The sequence below is a fragment of the Palaemon carinicauda genome, chromosome 3 (genome assembly GCF_036898095.1).
Source record: "Palaemon carinicauda isolate YSFRI2023 chromosome 3, ASM3689809v2, whole genome shotgun sequence".
Taxonomy (NCBI): Eukaryota; Metazoa; Arthropoda; class Malacostraca; order Decapoda; family Palaemonidae; genus Palaemon; species Palaemon carinicauda.
Genome location: NC_090727.1, coordinates 85,726,638 through 85,750,817, shown reverse-complemented (window position 1 = coordinate 85,750,817; position 24,180 = coordinate 85,726,638). Strand labels below are relative to the sequence as shown.

The window sequence follows — 24,180 nt, the reverse complement described above, 5'->3', positions numbered from 1 at the left end:
AAATGGCTAGGCATACATTGAGACTTAAAGTCACATTGCCTCTTCATTCCATTAAAAAAGAGGAGAGAGATAGCGGAATCTGTCAAGAGACTTCTAAAATCCAACAGGATTTCAAGATGCCAACAGGAGAGAGTGCTGGGCTGACTTCAGTTTGCATCATTGACAGACCCAGTGCTAAGAGCACCGCTAAAGGATGCATCAGGAGTCTGGAGAAGATACGCATCAAACGTTCGAAGAGATCTAAGAAGACCACTACCGATTCGGCTACGATCACTTCTCATGCCATGGTCGGAGGCCAAAAACTTCAAGGGGTCAACACCTCGTAACCGCCTCCACCCTCAGTCGTCATCCAAACGGACGCATCATTGGAAGGATGGGGAGGTCACTCTCATCAACGGAGAGTTCAAGGAACTTGGTCCTCTCTATTCAAGACCTTCCATATCAACATTTTGGAGGCCATGGCAGTCTTCCTCACACTGAAGAAATTATCACCTCGCCCTTCAGTCCACATAAGACTGATTCTGGACAGCGAGGTGGTAATGAGATGTCTGAATCGTCAAGGCTCGAGATCACCTCAATTCAACCAAGTGATGTTAGCCATCTTCAGTTCAGCGGAAAAAAAGAGATGGCACTTGTCAGCAGTTCACCTTCAAGGGTTCTGCAACGTGACAGCGGACACTCTATCCAGGATAACTCCAATAGAGTCAGAATGGTCCCTAGATGCAAGATCATTCTCCTTCATCTAACATCAAGTCCCAGGACTGCAGATTGACCTCTTCGAGACGAGCGACAACAAGAAACTTCCTCGATACGTGGCCCCGTACGAGGACCCTCTAGCGGAAGCAGTGGACGCCATGTACCCTCAACTGGAACAAATGGACCAGGATTTACCTGTTCCCTCCATTCAACCTGATGATGAAGGTCCTCAACAAGCTGAGATCTTTTCAAGGAACAGCAGCCCTAGTGGCTCCCAAGTGGCCCCGGAGCAACTGGTTCCCCTTAATAGTGGAATTACAGCCGAGGCTGATTCGCCTCCCGGACACAGCTGTCTCAACAAATACAGAAGTCGACTGTCTTCGCTTCATTACAGAAAACCCAAGACCTTCATCTCATGATTTTCTCTCTCTAGCAGTAAAGAAAAGGTTTGGGATCTCGAAAGAAGTATAGACTTCTTAGAGGAATATAAGTCAAAATCTACCAGAAGGTAATACGAATCATCTTGGAAGAAGTGGATGGCCTTTGTCAAGGCAAGAAATCCAAAGGAAATCTTGATGGATTTCTGCTTGTCTCTCTTCACCTTCATGAACAAGATTTAGCAGCCAACACGATTACTACGTGTAAATCTGCCTTGACTAGACCCTTACTTTATGCTTTTCAAGTAGACTTGTCTAATGAGATTTTTAACAAAATCCCTAAGGCCTGTGCTAGGCTCAGGCCTGCAGCACCTCCAAGGCCCATCTCATGGTCTTTGGATAAGGTACTACATTTTGCTTCAAGTTTGGGCAACGATAATTGCTCTTTGAAAGATTTGACTCAAAAAGTTATATTTTTGTTTGCTCTAGCCTCAGGGGCTAGAGTTAGTGAGATAGTGGCCCTTTCTCGGGAAGAAGGCCATATCCAGTTTGCTGAAACGGGAGAGCTAAATCTCTTTCCCGACCCAACGTTTCTTGCCAAGAATGTGCTACCCACTAAGAGGTGGGGTCCCTGGAGAATCTGCCCTCTGAAGGAAGATGTCTCGCTGTGTCCAGTGGAGAGTCTAAAGGTCTATCTTTGTAGAACTTCAGACTTCAGGGGAGGACAGCTCTTTAAAGGAGAAACATCGGGCTTAAACTTATCCCTAAAACAACTAAGGGCGAAGATCACCTACTTCATTCGCAGAGCGGATCCTGACAGTACACCCGCAGGTCATGTTCCTAGGAAAATTGCTTCTTCGTTGAACTTTTTCCAGCTCATGGATTTCGAGAGCCTTCGCTCGTTTACTGGATGGAAGTCATCCAGAGTGTTTTTCAAACACTACGTGAAGCAAGTGCAAGAATTAAAACGATTCGTGGTGGCGGCAGGTAGTGTACTAAAACCTGTCGCTTAGTGCTGCGAGGAACAGTGAATTATGTGGGACTGTAATTCTAAGGGTGTACATGTTGACACGTTATAGTGCAACATGATAAGTGAAATGTCATCAAGGTGACATTATGGACTGTTCCAGTGCACAAAGGTGATGAAACATACACTGAACACTAAGTGCAGTGTGTTTTTTACACAATTGTAAATAGACAGACTTCTCAGAAAGACATTAGAAAACTTATTACATTTTCATTTTTGAGTGGCAAAAATTTAGTTTTCAGGTAAAACAAGTATTTCTGATTTATTCTATATTGTCTATGTTGGAAAATTCTTTTTCACTGGCATTTTTTTATTATCATGAAATGTATGCTGAATTTTTATTTATTGTCTGACAATAAATGATTAATTGTTTTGCGCGTCTTATTTCGCCCTAAACATTTGCAGTAAAGTTATGTGTGAGCATTCCTTTCATTCCTTATCATTCTGCATAATAATACTGAGCAAAGGTACTAACTTTGTTCTTATATGAAAAAAAACCTTTCTAGCTAGACTTCACTTGTTTCGATACAAGATACAAACTTGTCTTCTGCGGTATACAACTAATATACCTCCGAAGCTATGGTGGTTGACATAAACTTGTGTTCGTTTATAAATACAAACTTTGGCTAAAGGCATACAGTGAGACCTGTATGCCCTTTTGATTGCTAGGTAGGTCATATGAAATATGCGAGCTTCGAGACTTTTTCCCGAGTCGAGGTTGACTCTTCCCTGTAGAGGGGCAGGAAGCACTAACATAGTCTCTGATTAGATGAAATGACATATAACGGTAATGTCATAGGTCTCTTAGGTCTACATGACCAAGGAAATATGGTCTTGAGGTTTAAGGCACAACTGGGAAATCCACGGATACATTAATGCTCTGGTAAACCTCCATCAGGACAACATGGCCTGAGCCCAAAATACGGATTTTGAGCGAAGTGAAAAATCTATTTTTGGGTGAGATAGCCATGTCATCCTGATGGACCCGCCCTCCTTTCTATGAAAGGCCTTGACAGGATCCCTCCCAATAATACTGTATCTATAAGTACCGGCTTAACGCTACAAGGAATAAAGATGGCGGCGATTATAGCGCCATCTGAGTACTCAAACAGTAACGGAGGAAGGGAACCTAGTAAAGGCTCCTCTTTTATTTTGCCACTTTTCCCCCTCGAAGCGTAAACGCTATGCGGGGTGCAGATTGCTATGTGGCGTGTCAAGAATACGTCCCCTGATATTATGCGATATCCTAAAAGGAACACTTTCAGGATATTCGCGCCAGGAGTTAGAATTCTGGAGACCTTAAGTTAAATTCTCTGGGAATATCACATTACATTTGTATGGCTTCTCTCCCGTGTAAATTCTTAAATGTTCAGTGAGACTAGGTTTTTCAATAAATGTTTTGCTACAGACATCGCACTTGTATGCCTTCTCTCCTGTGTGAATTCTTGAATGTTTAGTGAGACTAGGTTTATCAATGAATGTTTTGCTACAGACATTGCATTTGTATGGCTTCTCTCCTGTGTGAATTCTTAAATGTACAGTGAGATATGATTTTGTAATAAATGTTTTGCTACAGACATTGCATTTGTATGGCTTCTCACCTGTGTGAATTCTTAAATGTTTAGTGAGACTAGGTTTATCAATGAATGTTTTGCTACAGACATCGCAACTGTATGGCTTTTCTCTCGCGTGAATTCTTAAATGTATAGTGAGACTTGATTCTCTAGTAAATGTTTTGCTACAGACATTGCATTTGTATGGCCTCTCTCCCGTGTGATTTCTTAAATGCACTGTTAGATTAAATCTTTTAGAAAATGTATTCCCACATTCACTGCATGTGCATCGCTTTCTAGCTAGAGCATTGGAGTTAACATTACCAAAGATCAGTTTTTTTATCTGCTTCTCATTTATTTGATTCACCACTTGATTCAAAACATCTTTCTGTAATAATTCTCTTCCACTGATTACACATGAAAGTCTTCCTTTTTCTTTTCCTTTATCCTCTTTCACAGCTGTCCCTAAGTATGTGTCTACACTTTCCTCATCATCGACATCCCCTTTACAACTTAATGAACCATTTTCACTCACTGATGCATCGTACTCGTAGGAATTTTTCAAGTTGCTTTCGCTAGAATCAAATATTTCTGGCTCTACTTCGACTTCCATTTTTGGATCCAAGAAAAGACCGCCATCATTAAAGAGAGCAACACTGCCGGACGTATCATTATTTTCTGGATTGACTACAGGTGAAAATAGATCTTCAATTTCACTTTTCATTGGAAATTCAAAAGGTGGTTCAGAATTCAACATCCTCTCCATATCACAAGATGAAAAACCCTTTAATATTATTTTCAATAGACTTCAAAGAGGAAATTAAGACGAAGCTTCCTATTCTCAGACATCATACTGTACAACAAAATCTTCCAACATGACCCTTTCTTTTTCAGTCTTACGTCTCTTGCATATACCTTCAGTAGCTTACACGCTTTAGCAGCAAGAGGTGGACGATTCCTTCCTTTGAGATGAAAAGTCTGGAAGAAAAGGAAACTACAATCAGTTGAAGAAGAGGAAAACTCAATAAAATTAATGGAGTTTTCTAAAAAATAAAATAAATTCATAAAGTTATGTAATTTGCCTTTATCCTAAACGTACAAAACACTGTGTTCTATCTGTTCTTGTTACACATTTCAGGCACCTAAAAATCTCATATCCTCTGTAGATTCTATAATCCACAGTATTTCCTGTGACATTATTGGTTTTATTCTTTAAATAGTTTTCCCTTTGCTCTTCAAAGAGACACACATTTCATCCAATGTCTTATTTCCTTTGCTGTACTTCCTCTCCAGTCATCATCAAAATTGTCTTTCTAATACTGCTATGCACCTCTGAGCCTTCCTCCAGAATTATGAATAGCAAAAGGCTTTATAGTAATCCTGCACAGAAAGGAACATTTACCACAAACTCTTCCATATCACTCCCTCTACCTTTGCTTTGATTCTACTGTTATGGCAAATTAACATTACTAACATAAGTTTTTTCTTTCTGGTTGCCTTTGTGTTGTTCAGTGCCTTCTCAAGAACAACAGATACCCTCCATACCTGTGAAGATGGACCAGGAATTCTGCAATTTTAGGCTGAGAGGGTCTGGAAGAAGAATGACCTTTCATCTGGCACCAGCGTAAAAAAAAACCCTGCCTATTTGAATTGATAAACTCGACATGTAGAGCATCACATGGCTTAGGTTAACTAGATGAAAAGCCTTTTTACCTTGAGAACCTCCTGACAGGCTTCAAGCATGAATATGAAGCATGTGGAGCCCCTGATGAAGACAATGAAAGTGAGCCTGTTTGAGTAGATCTGGTCTCTCTAGCAATCTAACAGGAGGGTTCACTAGGACCTCGAAAAGGTCTGGGAACCAATCCTTCCGAGGCAAAAGGGAGCAATGAGGGCCAAGGGAAGACAACTGGTTTCCCTTGCCTTGATAAAATGCCCAGATCAGAGAGTGGGCATCTGTCCTCATGTACTGGGGATACTTGAACGAAGGGAAGACGACTTAGTAACAAAAGTTCATTGCTATAACATGGAATAAGAATTGAAAAACAATACAAGACTGAAAAATTATTTGAAAAAAAAAAGCCTCCCAGTAATTGGCCACCCCTCTATGAATACAAAACACAAGTACCTGGTTTTTTCCTAGGACACCCACACACCCCAAAAAAAAGAAATAAAATATAAAAGTCCTATTTCAAAATACAGTCCCATTAAGTTTATGATGCAAATTTCTTAGCAATTAACACCAAGAAAGAGCCTTTTCGATCTAGGTCAAAGTATTCAAACAAATTACCCAGCTTTTGACGTGAGAAAGGTCCAAGCTGGTTGCCGTCCGCTGGCCTGGAGGGGGACACTGCAGTCTGCTGCCCAGGAAGGGGACACTGCCGTCTGCTGCCCTGGAGGGGGACACTGCCGTCTGCTGCCCTGGAGGGGGACAATGCCCTCTGCTGCCCTGGAGGGGGACACTGCCATCTACTGTCCCGAAGAGTACCTTTGAGTGTGCCTCTGCCCCTTCTTGTAGAGTGGCACTACCTGTACAGGAACTGTTGAGAGCCACTACCACCACCTAAACTGATGTTTAGCACTGTCGTTTGCTGGCCTGGAGAGTGGAACTAAATGCTGCTGAGGAGAGAGGGGAACTGCCTCGGCTGTAGCTACTGGAGCCATTTCTGGCATACTGGCTTTGGCCGGGTTACCCAAGAACTGCTCCCCTAGTCCACTGTCTGCAGTCTCTGGCAGACTAAAGGGGTTAGTTACCAGAACAGGTGAGGAAGCAAAGGGTCCACCTCAAGCTGGAGACTCCCAGAAGCCTGGTACAGGTGGGAGTAATGGTGAGAACCCTGGTACATTTCCTTGAGAAATCCTCAGTTCTTACCAGGATTTCCAAGGTCCCTAACCAAACATCAAGCCACAAAGTAGCCTATATGGGGAGAAGAGGAGTTGGATGAGGTACGTCTAAGATCTCAGAATAGCTCCTCTGCTGCAGAGAGGAGGTGGGAGAAGCTTGGAGGTAGAGTCGGAACGTTGCGAGGAGGAGAGCTCAAAGAGCTGTAGGATGATCGTAGCCCTGGCACCCTTCACGCCCTGAGTCCAATGCAAGGATGCACTGGTCTCTGAGGGCTTCTAGGTGCAAAAGACACCTTGTCTTTGCTCTCTCAGCTGATAAACCCATTGAGAATGCTGATGGGAGTCGGAACCTGACAGAATGCATGGTCCGACTCTTTCTGCTCTCCTTCCGACGTTGGACTTGGACTTGCAGCGAAGTCTCCTTTTTCCACCCCCAAGAGCTCTTCTCCGGGTGGGTCGCGCATATCCCTCGAGTGACAGGTTGCATCTGTAGATTTGGAGGTTCTTGAAGAGGACTTAGGAAGAGTCTTGGAGTCCTTCGGTTTCTTTCGTGGAAGGAGGATGGGCTCAAGCATCGAAAGCTGCATTGTCATGTCCCTCCTGACTTCCATCGGTGGTGAACTCTCCGTGCGAGGGGAAACTTCCTCCGAAGGTGGAAGAGAGGAAGCCCCTCCCTGGCATTACCCCCTCAGCAGAGGTGAGGTAGGACAGTGTCCGGTGGAAGATGCAGGAGCAGACCTTGATAGCCTAATAGGAGTCAGCTTTACCCTAGGGGAAGTAACCACATCTGAGACCTTCTTCCTCTTCAGGGGAGAAGAAGCTGTGGTTCCTTACAGTAGGTCTGCTATAGCTGTAAAATGCTCTGAAGAGCTGGCAGACAGAGCAGGCTTGAAGGCTTGCACCACTGATCTGACCATAGCCCTGAACCAGGGCTGCTGACTGACTGACGCACTGTCAGACAGATCCCTGAAGGCCCTGAAGGGAAAGGGACCGACAGTTCCCTGAGGAGTCTCTGCTGTTGATGGATCCACCTTCGAGGAAGGCAGCTTCGGGATCCTGAACCCTTCTGTGGAGACCCCTCCTCCTTTCCTCGGCGGTCGCGCTGTAATGCGTTTGCAGGGAGGGGAATGATGCGATGGTGAGCAGTCTACTCGATGTTTCTTGAAACCTAGGAGCCTGTAGAACCTGCTCATGGTCATGGCGCAAGTAGGACAGTGAGCGCTAGCGGGCCGGAGAGCACACAGGAGAACAATAGCGCGCAGTAAGACGCTGAGCACGATGATGCTGGTGTGGTTTCTAGAGAACGCGCAGTACGACGCCACACAGGAGGTTGCTGGGGCGCATTTTCCGGTAAATTCATAGGAAAGCTCTAGCGCGCAGGTGAGCACTGGCAAGCTGGAGAGTGCCAGCGAGCCAAAGGGTGCTCGTGAGCTGGAGAGAGTTTTGGCACAGGAGAGCACTGTTGCACAGTCGACCACTGGCGCTTGGGAGTAGGGTGACGTACAAGAGAACGCTTTTGTGCAGGAGGGCGTTGGCGAGCCTGATACCGAGGCTGCGCATGAGAGCACTGATATTTCAGGGAGCGCTGATGCGCTGTGGACCACTGGCGCTTGGGAGTGGGGTGACGTACGAGAGAGCGCTGTTGATTTGGAGAGCGCTTTCGTACAGGAGAGCGTTGGTGAGCCTGATACCGAGGCTGCGTATGAAAGCACTGATGTCTCAGGGAGCGCTAACGAGCTTGAGCTGGAGAATGGAGTTGCACTGGCGAGTGCTGGCGAGCTGGCAAACACTACTCTTTGGAAGGACAGGGCTGTGCTTGAGAGCGTTGGCAATCGGGAGATCGCTGGAGCATTGGAGGGGGCTGAGGATGAGAAGGAGAAGGCTAGCGGTCAAGGGAACGTCAATGTTCTGGAGAGCGCTGACTCAGTGGAGAGAAAGACGTTCTGGAAAGAGTTTTGAGCGCAGGCTGGCGCTAACGTGCTGTTGGAGAGCACAGGTGCACTGCAAGGAGCTGGCAAGCTGGAGAGAGTTGCGCTCCGCTACACTTAGGTAGAACATCCGAGGATGTACAGGAGATGGGAATAGTAACGACAGGTCAGGAGGTCGACTGGAATGTCGAACTAGAACAGGGATGTGACCTTTGGAAGGGCGAACATCCACCAATGGCGATCTCAAACAATACGCAGAAGAGTCCAGGGCTGAAGTCCGAGGACTAGCCGCAGTGTCGTCAGGAGAAGGACCAGGAAAGGGTGAAAGTCGAGGGCCAGAAGACCACTGAAGCGGCAGGTCCTCTGTGGGCGACGGCTGTGAAAACGAGGATGAAGAGCCTTTTCAATGATGGTGAAGGGCAACCTTTAAGTCAAAGCAGAGGGTGAGCTCTGCGACGTGGGATCAGCAAGCTGACCTTGAGCAGCAGTCCTCCGAAGAGGAGTCTATGAGAGAACTCACCCGACGGGAGAACCACTCATATGAGAGACAGACGATGGACTTAGTTTCCCCCTCGAAGGATGGATAGAACAGGGGAAACATAGTTGTTAGCAACAGCAGGAGAGTCTAGACGGTCAGGGGCGTTGACAGCGGCCAGAGAAGACGCCTCTGACACCACAACATCGACAAGAATTAGAGGATCCAACTCCGAAGACAACGACGGCTGCACACTCGCATTGCGGACCCGGGAGCCGCAAGGACGACCACACCTGTAACACAAAACCCATAGACAAGGCCTTACCTGGGGGGAGAGGTGGGGCCACTTCGCTAGGGTAAGCAACACCATCTCTCAAGGACGATGGTTGGCAAAAATTAAAGTCTACATTACTGCTCGACGGTCCCTCAGAAGAACCCGAACAAGTAGGAGCTTCGGAGGAAGGTCGGGAGGCAGAAGAAGAGATCTTGTGTTTTTTTCCCTTCATACAAAGGAACCTTCGAAAGAGAAATATCCCACTTTGACTTTTTCTTCCGCCCTTGCCAAAATCTTTCCCACTGGGAAGCAGACCACTCCCGACGCTCATTGCACTTATTACCACAATCACACCGTTAACCTCTGCAGGTGGGAGAAAGGGTGTGGCGGTCAGTGCCCATGGCCGACATGAAGGTCCGGCAGGGTTGGCCTTCAAGTCCAGGGCAAGTATGCATGGTTGCACAAGTCAACACAAACACACACTATTAAAGAGAAAGCATAAACAAAAAGCACTAATGGCAGTTCAAAATATAACTTGGTGAGGATGAAAAACAGCAACAACCGTTTACCATCCGAGCCAGAAGCAAAGTAAATTAAATCACCGGTGTGTGAGAAGGAGCAGTAGCAACCTAACCCCCTATGCCCGCTAACTAGCGGAAAGGGTAGTTAAAACTCACTAAATCTTAATGGCTCGTCATCTCAGTTTCACTGAAAGTAATACCCCTATTGAATAGCGTAGGTTCGTATTCCAGTTATGGCACATACAAAGAATAATTCAAAGCTATCACTCAATTGGAAGTCAAAAAGGCAATGGAGCAGGAGAGCAGCAATGTCCATTCTCCACCAAGCCAAAAGCAAAGTAGATGCTCAGCCCAGTGTGTGAGTGAACAGGGTAGCCGGCTACCCACAACCTTCCCGCTAACTGGCGGTTTAGGTAATTATCCCTCACTAAAAGTCTTATGGCTCATCTTCCAGCCTCGCCGAAAGTAGTATCCCTATAAACAGCGAAGGTAAAATGACAGAACAAATATTTCTTAAAAGTTACAATATAAAAAAATATTGCTTTTAATCCTTCAATATGACAAATTCGGAGATAATTTGTATTTTTCCTAACCATACAAACCTTAACTATTTACATAGATGGGGTATTACTTTCGGCGTAGCTGAAATGACGAGCCATTAGGTTTTTAACGAGGGTTAACTATCCCCCGCTAGTTAGCAGGGGGTAGGGAAGGGGTAGCTTGCTACCCCTCCCCCCCACTCACCGGTGAGTTGTCTCACTTAACTTAGAGGTAGAACTTGACTTGGGGGACAGGGCTGGCGGGCAAATATGAGTAAATAGCTAAGGTTTGTATGGTTAGGAAAAATACAAATTATCTCCGAATTTGTCATTTGTTCCGTAACCGAAATACAAACCACGCTATTTATATAGGGTGACTTACCCCTTAGGAAGGGCGGAAAGTCCCTAGCCTTACTGGCTTTTGGCTTTACCTGGGGACCTGAAATCCGAGTGAGCAGCACTCGGGAAAGGGGGTCCCTGCACCTCACACTTTTCGTTGCTTGCAACGAATGTGCGGCCTACATAAGTTGTGTGTGGAGGAAGTTGTGACTCGTCCTAGGAAGCTGACCCGGAGTTCTTTAGATAGAAATCTAGGCTAGGACGTTCCCAATACTACCTCGTCAGGGTATGGGGGACGAAAACAGTATTACAGCTAATACTAGGAGCACAAGGGAGCATGGTTTACCTGCAGAGGTTGAGGTCAGCTATGCAGAGACCAGGATGCTGCTTTCCCCAAGGGAGGGGAGAATGAAGAAAGAAGTAAGGGCCAGACATACTCTTTCAATCACGCAGACTAAAACCGGGTAACAATGCCCCCAACCTTCTGCTACCTGTCCATTAAGGAGCCTGAGGTTAGACCAGCTGTTGTGCAGCCACCACAGGGCCAATAGAGAAGGTATCGAGGCTCCTGTGGGTCACATCCTGCAGGTAGTGGGCTGTGAAGGTCGTTTGGCGCTTCTACACCCCAGCTTGCAAGACCTGCGTCACAGAGAAATTTCTCTTGAAAGCCAGGGACGTAGCAATGCCCCTGACATAGTGCACTCTAGGACGACGTGACGGAGGAGGGTCAGGATTCAAGGCGTGTAGAACAGCCTTCCGAATCCAGGCCGAGATGGTGTTCTTGGTGACCCTCCTCTTCGTCCTTCCTGTGCTTACGAATAACGCCTGCACATGAGGACGGACTGCAGCTGTTCTTTTCAAGTAACGCCTCAGACTCCTCACTGGGCAAAGCTACAGATGGTCTGGGTCACTTGTTACAGAACGAAGACTCGTTACCCCGAAGGAGTCGAACCTAGGGTCTGACACCCCAGGGTTCTGAGTCTTGGCAACAAACTCAGGGATGAACCTGAACGTTACCTCCCCCAATACCCTTGAATGGGCGACGTCGTAAAAAAGACCATGAAGTTCCCTGACCCGCTTGGCCGAGGCCAAAGCGAGCAGGAAAGCCGTCTTCCAAGACAGGTGGCGATCAGACGCCTGGCGTAATGGTTCAAACGGAGCTCTCTTCAGAGCCCTGAGGACCTGAACCACGTTCCAAGAAGGAGGTCTTACTTCTGACTGAGGGCAGGTAAGCTCATAGCTGCGTATGAGTAGGGAAAGTTCCAACGAAGAGGAAATGTCCACTCCTTTCAGCCTAAAAGCCAGGCTTAAGGCTGAGCGATAGCCTTTCACCGCTGTGACTGAAAGGTGCATTTCCTCCCGTAAATACATACGGAACTCCGCTATTACTGGAATAGTGGCATCGAGCGGAGAGATACCCCTCCCACGACACCAACCACAGAAGACTTTCCACTTCGCCTGGTAGACTCCGATAGAGGACTTGCGCAGGTGGCGAGACATCCTGTCTGCAACCTGTTGCAAAAATCCTCTCTCCGTGAGGAGACGCTGGATAGTCTCCAGGCGTGAAGCCAAAGCGACGCTACGACTTTGTGGAAGATGTTGCAGTGTGGTTGTCTGAGTAGCTCGTGTCGTGGGGGGAGTTCCCTCGGAAGCTCCGTCAGGAGCTGCAGAAGGTCCGGGAACCATTCCGCGTGATGCCATAGCGGAGCTACAAGAGTCATGGAGAGATTGACCGATAGTCTGGTCTTGTTGAGCACCCTTCTCATCAGACAGAATGGTGGGAAGGCGTAAACATCGATGCTGTCCCACCTCTGCTAAAAAGCATCTTGCCACAGAGCCTTGGGGTCCGGGACTGGAGAGCTGTACAGGGGCAGCTTGAAATTCAAGGCTGTCGCGAACAGATCTACTGTCGGGGAACCCCACAAAGTCAGGACTTTGTTGGATATCTCAGGATCCAAAGACCACTCAGTACTCACTATCTGCGTCGCTCTGCTCAGACTGTCGGCGAGCACATTCCTCTTGCCAGGAATGAAGCGAGCCGAAAGTGTGATCGAGTGGACTTCGGACCACCTCAGAATCTCTACTGCAAGATTGGATAGCTGTTGAGAAAAGGTACCTCCCTGCTTGTTGATGTAAGCCACTACCGTGGTGTTGTCGCTCATCACCACTACGGAGTGGCCCGCTAGGGTCCGTTGGAACTGTTGAAGAGCCAGGAAAACGGCCTTCATTTCTAGCAGGTTGATGTGGAGGTACTTTTCTGATTCTGACCAGAGGCCTGAGATCCTTTGGTTCAGAATGTAGGGCCCCCACCCTTCTTTTGACGCGTCCGAAAACAGAGTCAAATCCGGGGGAGAACGAGAAGATCCACTCTCCTTCGAAGGTTCACGTCGTTCAGCCACCACCGAAGGTCCATCAGTTCCGTGGATCCTATAGGAACCAGAAAGTCCGGAGAATCGGAGCCTTGATTCTACCGGGACTTTAGCCGCCATTGCAGGGATCTTATCCAGAGGCGACCGTTTGGAACTAGACGTGCCAAGGAGGAAAGGTGGCCTAAAAGACGTAACCATGATTGGGCCGGATGCTCTTCCCGCCTGAGGAAGGTTTCTGCAACCCTCCTCAGCCTTGCTATCCTGTCGTCTGATGGAAAGGCTTTGTGGAGATCGGTGTCTAATATCATGCCTAGATATACCAGTCATTTCGTCGGAAGCAGAGAGGACTTCTCGAGATTTACCATGATCCCCAGATCTCGGCAAACCTCTAGAAGCCTGTCCCGGTGTCGAAGAAGGGTCGACTCCGAGTCTGCTAGGATGAGCCAGTCGTCCAGATAACGGAGGAGACGTATACCATTCCTGTGCGCCCAAGACGAAATCAGTGTGAACACTCTGGTGAACACCTGAGGTGCTGTGGAGACCGAAACACAGCACCTTGAACTGGTAGATCTTGCTGTCTAGGATGAATCTCAAGTACTTCCTGGAAGACGGGTGGATTGCGATCTGGAAGTACGCGTCCTTCAGATCCAGTGTGCACATGAAGTCTTGCGGTCTCACTGCAAGCCTGACCGTGTCCACTGTCTCCATGCTGAACGAAGTTTGTTTGACAAACTTCTTCAGGGCTGAGAGATCGATGACTGGTCTCCAGCCTCCGGACGCCTTCTTTACAAGAAAGAGTCGACTGAAAAAGCCTGGGGAGCCGTCGTCGACCTCCTGGAGAGCATCCTGCTTGAGCATGGTCTCGACTTCTGCCCGAAGGGCTAACCCCTTTCCCGATCCTATGGCATAGGAGTTCAGCGACACTGGATTCGCTGTCAGGGGAGGTGGAGATGTCGTGAATGGGACGCGATAACCTTGGCCGATCACAGAGACCGTCCAAGAATCGGCCCCAAGTTGCTGCCCACTGTGCAAGCAACTTTTCAGGCATCCCCCCCACAGGTGGACACGCGGGGGGATTGCCGATCCTAGCGCTTGCGGCCTCGGCCACTGCCCCTAGGATTCTTTCCTCCCCTAGAGGACTTGCCGCGCCTTCTGTCCTTGGTTTGAAAAGGCTGCGGCTTAGACACCCGTCTTAGTTGCCAGAGCCTGCTTCGGTGTCTTGCGAGGCTGCTGTTGCTGTTAAGGTGCTGGAGGCTTGTAGAGCCGAGATGTCAGGGCCCTCTGGAGGAGAGAATCTTGATTCGATCTCCTCCACCTCTCAGCTGTTCGTTCTATCTCCTTGGGCTCAAGCAGATCCCTCCCAGTGAAGGAGGAGTACCTGAGCCTTCAGACGTCCACGGCGGGGACTTTCGGATGGAACCTCTCGGTCACTGCATCGCGACGCTTGAGGATCGACTTAGCCCACAGGTTAGCAACCTGGTGAGCGAGGAACTAGATCAAACGCGTGCCCGAGAGGAGGAAGGTCTCCAAAGCCTTCCTATTTATTGCTCTCCTTGAACAGCTCCTCAGAGAGCATTAGGATGCCAAGAGATCCCAGCCAAATGTCCAGCCACGAAGCTGCCTGCATGGCACTCTTCGCGACCTTCTCAAGGTTCAGGATCTCCGACGCCGAGAACGTCACCTGCCGGGCAGAGAGCTTCTTGAGAGGAGTTCCCCCCTGGTCAGCTCTTCCACAGAATGGTGGAGCGGAAGGGCCATACTGGACTCCCCCATGATCTCAAAGTACCTCCTCTGATGTACTCGAAGAGGCGGGAGGAGTTTAAACCCAGCAGAAGAACGACCGGAGGAGGCGACTTCGGAGAGCTGGGCTTCGACCCTGTCCCTGGACCCTTTCACCCCTTAGGACCAAGGCAGAGCTGCGCTGGACTTAGGGGGTTTCTGGGTGCCATGGACTTGGTCTAGCACCGTGTCCTTGCCCTCACGAGGGGCAGTCTCCGGGTCCTTAAACTTGTTGAGTTGCCTCATCAAGCCTAGGACCTGCCAGAAAGCGTGTTCTGACTCGAACTGGTCTCCTCCTTGCGGACTGGCAGCTAAGTCTCTGGTCCCCAAAGGCTCATCTTGGGGAGACACGTGGACGTCCTCCCGAGGTCTAGTTGGCTCTGGACGGATCCTGGATGACGATTTAGGAATCGTCTTGGAGTCCTTGGGCTCCCTCCTAGGAGGTCCGGAAGGGAGCTTCCTTGCGAGAAGTTTCTCTCCTAAGAGGAGGGGTTCCTTCCATTGATGCCGTGGGGGACAACCCTGCCTCGCTGGACTCTCCTGAGGACGGAAAAACCTCATCCACGGGAGAAGGAGAAACAGCATGCGAAGGAGAATGAGTCTTCCTGACCGACCTCTTGGGAGCCAACTTCTCCCGAGGAGAAGTCACCACGAAGTCCACTCCTCTCCTTCTTTTCAGCGGGGATGAGTCTGCCGTTGGTTTAAGTCGCAAATCAACGAGGGCAGACTTCAAGCCTGAACCACTACGTTCATTATGTGACGGAACCAAGGCTGACGGGTAACTGACGTTGAGTCAGTTATCCCTGCTGGAGGGAAGAGGATCTCCTGACCCTTCGGAGTGGACGCCACGGGGCCTGCCTGAAAAGAAGAAAAAGAATGTTGCATGGACCTCTCCGTAGATCCTTCCTGGTCCTAATCCTGGTTGGTAATCCTACGCTTGCGCGGTGGCGATCCACAAGCCGACCTGGAAGTCCACGTCCCTATCAGTTGGCCGCGTTGAAGATCCCTGCGAGAATTTGGATCGTGGCGGCTCTCACGCGAAAAGGCATTCGAGGAATTGCGCGCAGGGGATTTCCGAAGCGCGGGCGCATTGCCGCGTGTGGAAGAATGCACGTGGGCGCGTTCGCTCGCGGGCGAGGGGGTGCGTGGGCACGCGGGCGAGGGGTCGAGGGGGCGCGCGGGCGAAGGGACGCAATGGCGCGTTGGCGAGGGAACGCGTTGGCACGCACGTGAAGGAGCGCGTGGTCGCGTAGGTGAAGGTGTGCGCTGAGCACTAGGCGACCGTTGGTGGCGCGTAGGAGAACGACGATGTTAGGGCGAAAAAAGTCGCGAGCGACTTGGCTATCGTTTGCCAGGCGGAGAGCGCTGGTGCGTTGGAGAACGCTGGCGCGTTGACGCTGGCGCGTTGACGAGCGATGTCGCGTGTACTCCGGAGAACGACGGCGCGTACCACGGACGGGCGAACGACTGCGCACAGGCGATTTATCAAGCGGGCGAGTCGGAGACCTGGGGCGATCAGACTTAAGAGGGCGATGGCGCTCAGGAGAGCGTTTGCGCACAGGCGAGTGATCGCGTAGCCGTGCAGGAGATCGTTGGCGCGTAGTAATATTACTGCCCACATCTGAAGAGATGGATGGAGACGAACGCGCAGGCGAACGCTCGCGAACAGGAGCTTTAGCACGCTGTTGCGCCGGAGCAGAAGGGCGTGCAGGGGCGCGCGGGTGAGGCGACGGGATGGAACCCATATCTGGCGATCATGGAAGCGGTGGTGATCGTTGGCGCGCTGGGCGCATATCAGGAACAGGCTGAGTAGTAGCGCGGCTGCGCACAGAAGAACGAGGGCGCTCAGGAGAACGTAGGTGTGTCTTGCTCACATCAGGAACATGAGGGCGCTGTTTCACAGGAGACCTGCGAGAAGGAGAGCGCTGGCGAGTTAAGTCCGAAGACTGTAACTCTGGGAGCCCTTGTGCGCTACTGCACGCGAACGCGCAGGGGAACCCTGACGCGCAAGGGACTTACCCAAACCGTGAGTAGAGTCCCTATTCCCCGAAGGGATCGGTGCCTGTTGGATAACAGGGTGAGAAGGCGCCCAAAGCGCATCTGCAGCCAGGAACGGAGAAGGCAGGTCGGAAGCTCTGGCAGGCGTAGGAGATCGCGAACGATCTGCGGAGAGGTCAAGGGGCGCTACTGCGACGGTCTACTCCTGACGGGGGGGGGGGGGGGGCCTCCTCCTTAGGGGGAGGATCAGGAGAGGACGACCCAAAGAGGCGCCTGCTAACTCCTTTATAGGGAGAAGGAAGTCCTCTGCTGCGGAGAGGCCGACGGGCCTTACGTCGAATACGACCACGAGGAAGGGCGTCCGGGTCATCAGTCCTCCGAAGAGGAGTCTCTGTCAGCGCGCTCCTCCGAGGGGGAGACCGGCCCGCAGGAGAGACCGTGGGCCTCCCCTCCCCTCGGAGGATCTTCGGAGGGGGACGGAGAGCCTTCAGCAACATCCGCAACAGGCGCAGCGTCAAGGGTTTGACCAGACCCGTTGGAAGGCTTGGCCAAAACAGTGTCGACAAAATCCGAAGGGAATACCTCCGGTATTACCGGCGACTGTTTGACCGCAGCCCCCAACTGGATCAGGTCAAACAGGGCTTCCTTGGAGGGCGAGCCCTTAAGCCCCAAGGAAGCCCAAAGCTGGAACAAATCATTATTAGACACAGTTTGGTCATATTCATCATATTCCAAATTATCCTCCCCCGGAGGAGAAGAGGGAGCTGCCAAGCTAAGGGAGGCAACGCCCTCTCCCGCACCCCGAGGTCGGGCACGAGAGACCAATCGAGTGGGAGCTTCGGAGGAGGTTCGGGCGGCGGAAGAGGAGTCCTTAGAGACTTCCTTCTTCAAGATTGCCCCTGAAGCAGAACGGTCACTCTTGGAATTCTTCTTACGCCGACGGCCAAACTTCTCCCACTGGGAGGCAGACCACTCCCTACACTCACTGCAATTATTCTCCCTATCACACCGTCGGCCTCGGCACTGCGGGCAATGGGTGTGAGGATCGGTGTCCTCCGCTGACATGAAGGTCCCACAGGGGCGCCCAGCGAGTCCAGGGCACTTGCGCATAGCGATGATAACGGTCGAGGCCACCTTCCAACTACACAGAACTAGAAAAGCAAAAAAAACAAATTAAGGCTGTCATTAACGAGGACGAAAACAGAAACGTCTGTACTTCGTCCGAGCCAAAAGTGAAGTGAGACAACTCACCGGTGTGTGGGGGGAGGAGGGGTAGCAAGCTACCCCTTCCCTACCCCCTGCTAACTAGCGGGGGGGGGGTAGTTAACCCTCGTTAAAAATCTAATGGCTCATCATTTCAGCTTCGCCTAAAGTAATAACCACCCCCCCCCCTACGTAAATAGCGTGATTTGTATTTCGGTTACGGAAAAACTTCTATTTTTCATATTCAAACACTGACAACTAACTTCACACGAAATTAGACCCAAATGATTGTACTTAGTACAGTTAACATTAGGGTGAGCTATGAGTCCAAACAAATTGCATTTCTAAAAACAAACCAGGACAGCCTCTGGACATGATTACTGCTCTGTACCACAAATACAATCAATATACTGTAAACTTAATTCATAACATCAGATATCTAATTTCCTTAACTCACATTAATTAATACTGAAACCTGTAGAATTTATTCCTAAATGAATTGGGTTATGGATTTCACCCAGAAGACCCAGCCTTGGGACTTGGAATATTACTCAGCAAAATATCTTTAAATCTTAACTTCATTCTGTGAAACCTGGATACAGTACTGTACTAAGAATGCTGTAAAATTATTTGATGAGAAACTCTCTCTCTCTCCAGAGAGACCAATGCAGATTGAAATGTTTGAGAAGAGCATTTGTGGAAATGAAAGAGAAACCAAATATTTAGATATTTTAATCAAGATTCTCCTCTCAAGGACAATCCAATGGAACTTATATAACCTAAACTAATCACTAAAACCATAAAAGAGATTACATTAAGAAAATCACATAAATCTTAAAAATAATGATACATTTCTACCTTATCACTATACTTATATTCAAACCCCCAAGATGAAGCCATCTCCATACCATAGTACTTTGTAAATAATTGCATGGCTTCATATTCCAATACAAGTAGACTGGATTTTGATTCTTCCTTCCTGCTAACATTAAAAACTTCACTACAGTACAAGAAGCAGGTAGAATCATCCAGTATTACTTTCAAAAAGAGACAATGTCACCAGCATTGTTTCAAAAGGCTTAATGCTGTATATTATTCTCTAAGCTTTATTTAGGCTGTGACCAAGCAAATAAACTACTGCCCCTGCAACTGAATCAGCGGATATTTCAAAGTTCAAACTTGATACAAATGTTTTTCTGTTGACTAAGTTTCATTTCCTGGTTTTTATAATGCTTATTTATTCAACATTGTTATCTATCTTAAAATCTAATTTTTCTCTTATATAGTTTATTCTTTACATTCCTATTTCTTCACTGCACCAGACTGTCAACTATTTGGTCCCTTGGGCTAGTGGCAATTTGCTTTTGCACCTTGGCTTCTAATAGTAATAAATATGCTAATATGACAAATTTGGAAATAATTTGTATTTTTCCTAGCTATACAAACCTGGGTTAGCTAATTAGCGAGGGAGAGCAAGAGTTGGACCAACCACTCTGCTCACACCACAACTTGTAACTGAAAGTCACTGTGCAATTGCGGCAAAACTTCCTGGGGGAAGGTGATGGCGGGACCAGGTTGTGTTAAGAGCTCCAGGATTGTATACATAGGGAAAATGCAAATTTTTTCCAAATCTGTCATTTATTACTGCAGTACATACAAACCCTTACGATATTTACAGTAAAGACTCACCAAAAAACTAACTGGCTAATGCCTGACCGGGGGGGGGGGGGGGGGGGGGGCTACTCTGTGCTTCGCATGAGCTGTTTGGATGCATCATGTCACCTTGTCAACTCTGAGAGCGAACAGCCTGGGCAATCGTGCGAAGGGGTAAGAAGTCTCATCAATAACCTCTGCTGTTTTATCTCCTTTACTCCAGATCACAATATCAGATTTTATAGCACCTCCTTCTATGATGATTCTTGAGGAAACCTTCAGACCAAAAAGCTTTACCACAGTCCGTGCACATGAATGGTTTTTCTTCCATGTGATTTCTTAAACGTTTATCGAGTCTCTGTTTTAAATCATATGTTTTTCCACATTCATGACAATGGAAGAGATCTCTCATGTGATTTCTTATGTTTAGTGAGATATCCTTTCGAAATAAATGCTTTGCTACAGACATTGCACTTGTATGGCTTCTCTCCCGTGTGAATTCTTATATGTATAGTGAGACACTGTTTTGTATTAAATGTTTTGCTACAGACATTGCATTTGTATGGCTTCTCTCCCGTGTGATTTATTGAATGTATAGTGAGACTATGTTTTGTAATAAATGTTTTGCTACAGACATCGCAATTGTATGGCTTCTCTCCCGTGTGAATTCTTAAATGTATAGTGAGACTATGTTTTGTAATAAATGTTTTGCTACAGACATCGCAATTGTATGGCTTCTCTCCCGTGTGAATTCTTGAATGTATAGTGAGACTATGTTTTGTAATAAATGTTTTGCTACAGATATCGCAATTGTGTGGCTTCTCTCCCGTGTGAATTCTTGAATGTATAGTGAGATTAGGTTTTGTATAAAATGTTTTGCTACAGAAATTGCATTTGTATGGCTTCTCTCCCGTGTGAATTCTTGAATGATTAGTGAGACTATCTTTTGTAATAAATGTTTTTCTACAGACATCGCAATTGTATGGCTTTTCTCCCGTGTGAATTCTTAAATGTATTATGAGTTTTGATTGTCTAGTAAATGTTTTGCTACAGACATCACATTTGTATGGCTTCTCTCCCGTGTGAAGTCTTAAATGTAGAGTGAGATGTGCTTTTGCAGTAAATGTTTTGCAACAGACATCGCACTTGTATGGCTTCTCTCCCGTGTGAATAGTTGAATGTTCAGCGAGACTATGTTTTCTATTAAATGTTTTGCTACAGACATCGCACTTGTATGGCTTCTCTCCTGTGTGAACTCTTGAATGTACAGTGAGGCTGTGTTTCTGGGTAAATGTTTTACTACAGACATCGCACTTGTATGGCTTCTCTCCTGTGTGAACTCTTGAATGTCCAGTAAGAATTTGTTTCAGGGTAAATGTTTTGCTACAGACATTACATTTGTATGGCTTCTCTCCCGTGTGAACTCTTGAATGTACAGTGAGACTTGCGTTTGTAGGAAATTTTTTGCTACAGACATTACATGTGAATGGCTTCTCTCCCGTGTGAATTCTTAAATGCAATGTTAGATTAAATCTTTTAGAAAATGTTTTCCCACATTCAGTGCATGTGTATTGCTTTCTAGCAAGAGCATTGGAGTTATTACGAAAGATCCTTTTTTTTATCTGCTTCTCATTTATTTGATTCACCTCTTGATTCAAAACATCTTTCTGTAATAATTCTCTTCCACTGATTACACATGAAAGTCTTCCTTTTTCTTTTCCTTTATCCTCTTTCCCAGCTGTCCCTAAATATGTGTCTACACTTTCCTCATCATCGACATCCCCTTTACAATTTAATGAACCATTTTCACTCACTGATGCATCGTACTCGTAGGAATTTTTCAAGTTGCTTTCGCTAGAATCAAATATTTCTGGCTCTACTTTGACTTCCATTTTGGGGTCCAAGAAAAGCGTGCCATCATTAAAGAGAGTAACACTGCCAGATGTATCATTATTTTCTGGATTGACTGCAAGTGAAAGTGGATCTTCAATTTCACTTTTCATTGAAAATTCAAAAGGTGGTTCAGAATTCATCCTCCTCTCCCTATCAAAAGATGACAAACCCCTTAATATTGTTTTCAATAGACTTCAAAGAGGAAATTAAGACTAAACTTCCTATTCTCAGATATCACACTGTACAACAAAATCTTGCAACATGACCCTTTCTTTTCCAGTCTTACATCTCTGGCATATACCTTCAGTAGCTTACAAGCTTTAGTAGCAAGAGGTGGACGTTTCCTTCCTTTGGGATGAAAAGTCTGAAATAATAGAAAACTATAATCAGCTGGAGAAGACCACAGTGAAAATATGATATTTTAATTATAAAATAAATTTTTGAATATACTTACCCGGTGAATATATTGCTGCAACTCTGTTGCTCGACAGACCCATACAATTAAAAACTCGCCAGCGATCGCTATACAAGTTGCGGGTGTGCCCATCAGCGCCATCTGCCGGCCAGATACCCAGCTCTATGTAAACAAAGACTCAATTTTCTCCTCGTCCCACTGCGTCTCTATTGGGGAGGAAGGGAGGGTCATTTAATTTATATATTCACCGGGTAAGTATATTCAAAAATTTATTTTATAATTAAAATATCATTTTTAAATATTTAACTTAGCCGGTGAATATATTGCTGATTCACACCCAGGATGGTGGGTAGAGACCAGTAATATATGTTTACATTTTATGAGCTAAGAGTTTTTATTTCATTTTAGAAGTTATCAAAATAACAAAAAACAAAATAAATAGGTACCTGGTAAGGAAGTCGACTTGAATGATTACTCTGCCCTATAAGTACGTCTTCCTTACGGAGCCTCGCGATCCTCTTAGGATGCTAATTGACCCCTAGGAGCTGAAGTATCAAGGGCTGCTACCCATACAACAGGACCTCATCAAAACCCCTAATCTAGGCGCTCTCAAGAAATGACTTTGACCACCCGCCAAATCAACCAGGATGCGAAAGGCTTCTTAGCCTTCCGGACAACCCATAAAAACAACATTAAAAACATTTCAAGAGAAAGATTAAAGGGATATGGAATTAGGGAATTGTAGTGGTTGAGCCCTCACCCACTACTGCACTCGCTGCTACGAATGGTCCCAGCGTGTAGCAGTTCTCGTAAAGAGACTGGACATCTTTAAGATAAAAAGACGCGAACACTGACTTGCTTCTCCAATAGGTTGCATCCATTATACTTCGCAGAGATCTATTTTGCTTAAAGGCCACGGAAGTTGCAACAGCTCTAACCTCGTGTGCCTTTACCTTAAGCAAAGCTTGGTCTTCCTCACTCAGATGAGAATGAGCTTCTCGTATTAACAGTCTGATAAAGTAAGATAAAGCATTCTTTGACTTAAGGAGGTCTTGAAGATCTTTATTGTTGGAAAGATCTAAGCCTCTATGCCGGAAGACCGATGCCAACATGCTTCTGTAGCCAGTGATAGTGGGAGCTGAAAGGGATCGTCCTTTTCTCAGGTATAAGAGAAAATCAGCTATTTGCGCTACAGAGGTACTGGTCGAGGATACAGAAACTGACTTGCACCAGTCTCGGAAGACTTCCCACTTCGACTGGTAGACTCTAATGGTGGACGCTCTCCTTGCTCTAGCAATCGCACTGGCTGCCTCCTTCGAAAAGCCTCTAGCTCTCGAGAGTCTTTCGATAGTCTGAAGGCAGTCAGACGAAGAGCGAGGAGGCTTTGGTGCACCTTCTTTACGTGAGGCTGACGTAGAAGGTCCACCCTTAGAGGAAGACTTCTGGGAACGTCTACTAACCATCGAAGTACCTCGGTGAACCACTCTCTCGCGGGCCAGAGGGGAGCAACTAGCGTTAACCTTGTCCCTTCGTGAGAGGCGAACTTCTGCAGTACCTTGTTGACAATCTTGAACGGTGGGAATGCATAGAGATCCAGATGTGACCAATCTAGGAGAAAGGCATCTATATGTATTGCTGCTGGGTCCGGGACTGGGGAGCAATAGATTGGGAGCCTCTTGGTCAGCGAGGTTGCAAAGAGATCTATGGTTGGTTGGCCCCAAGTGGCCCAAAGTCTCTTGCATACATCCTTGTGGAGGGTCCATTCTGTTGGAATGACTTGCCCTTTCCGACTGAGGCAATCTGCCATGACATTCAAGTTGCCTTGGATGAACCTCGTTACTAGGGAGATGTCTTGACCTTTTGACCAGATGAGCAGGTCCCTTGCGATCTCGTACAACGTCAGTGAGTGGGTCCCTCCTTGCTTGGAGATGTACGCCAAGGCTGTGGTGTTGTCTGAATTCACTTCCACCACTTTGCCTCGAAGGAGAGACTTGAAGCTTTTCAAGGCCAGATGTACTGCCAACAGCTCCTTGCAGTTGATATGCAAATTCTTCTGACTCGAGTTCCACAGTCCTGAGCATTCCCGACCGTCTAGTGTCGCGCCCCAGCCCACATCCGATGCGTCCATGAAGAGAATGAGGTTGGGAGTCTGAACAGCCAGGGGAAGACCCTCTCTGAGGTTGATATTGTCCTTCCACCAAGTCAGACAAGACTTCATCTTTTCGGAAATAGGGATCGAGACCGCCTCTAGCGTCTTGTCCTTTTCCCAGTGAAAAGCTAGATGGTATTGAAGTGGA

The 24,180-nt window shown here is 47.4% G+C and overlaps 1 protein-coding gene across 4 annotated transcripts in view; it reads right to left on the bottom strand.

Annotated features, from left to right (window-relative positions):
• Positions 1–24,180, bottom strand: part of LOC137638362 (zinc finger protein 271-like) — a 235,040-nt gene that overhangs the window by 80,674 nt on the left and 130,186 nt on the right. The window contains exon 4 of one of the 4 annotated variants that reach the window (XR_011044116.1): positions 4,381–4,631. The exons of the other annotated variants lie outside the window; for them this stretch is intronic. The gene's annotated coding sequence lies outside the window, so the exon portion shown is untranslated. Of the gene's footprint in view, positions 1–4,380; positions 4,632–24,180 lie in introns of those variants that run through there. 4 annotated transcript variants of the gene reach the window in all.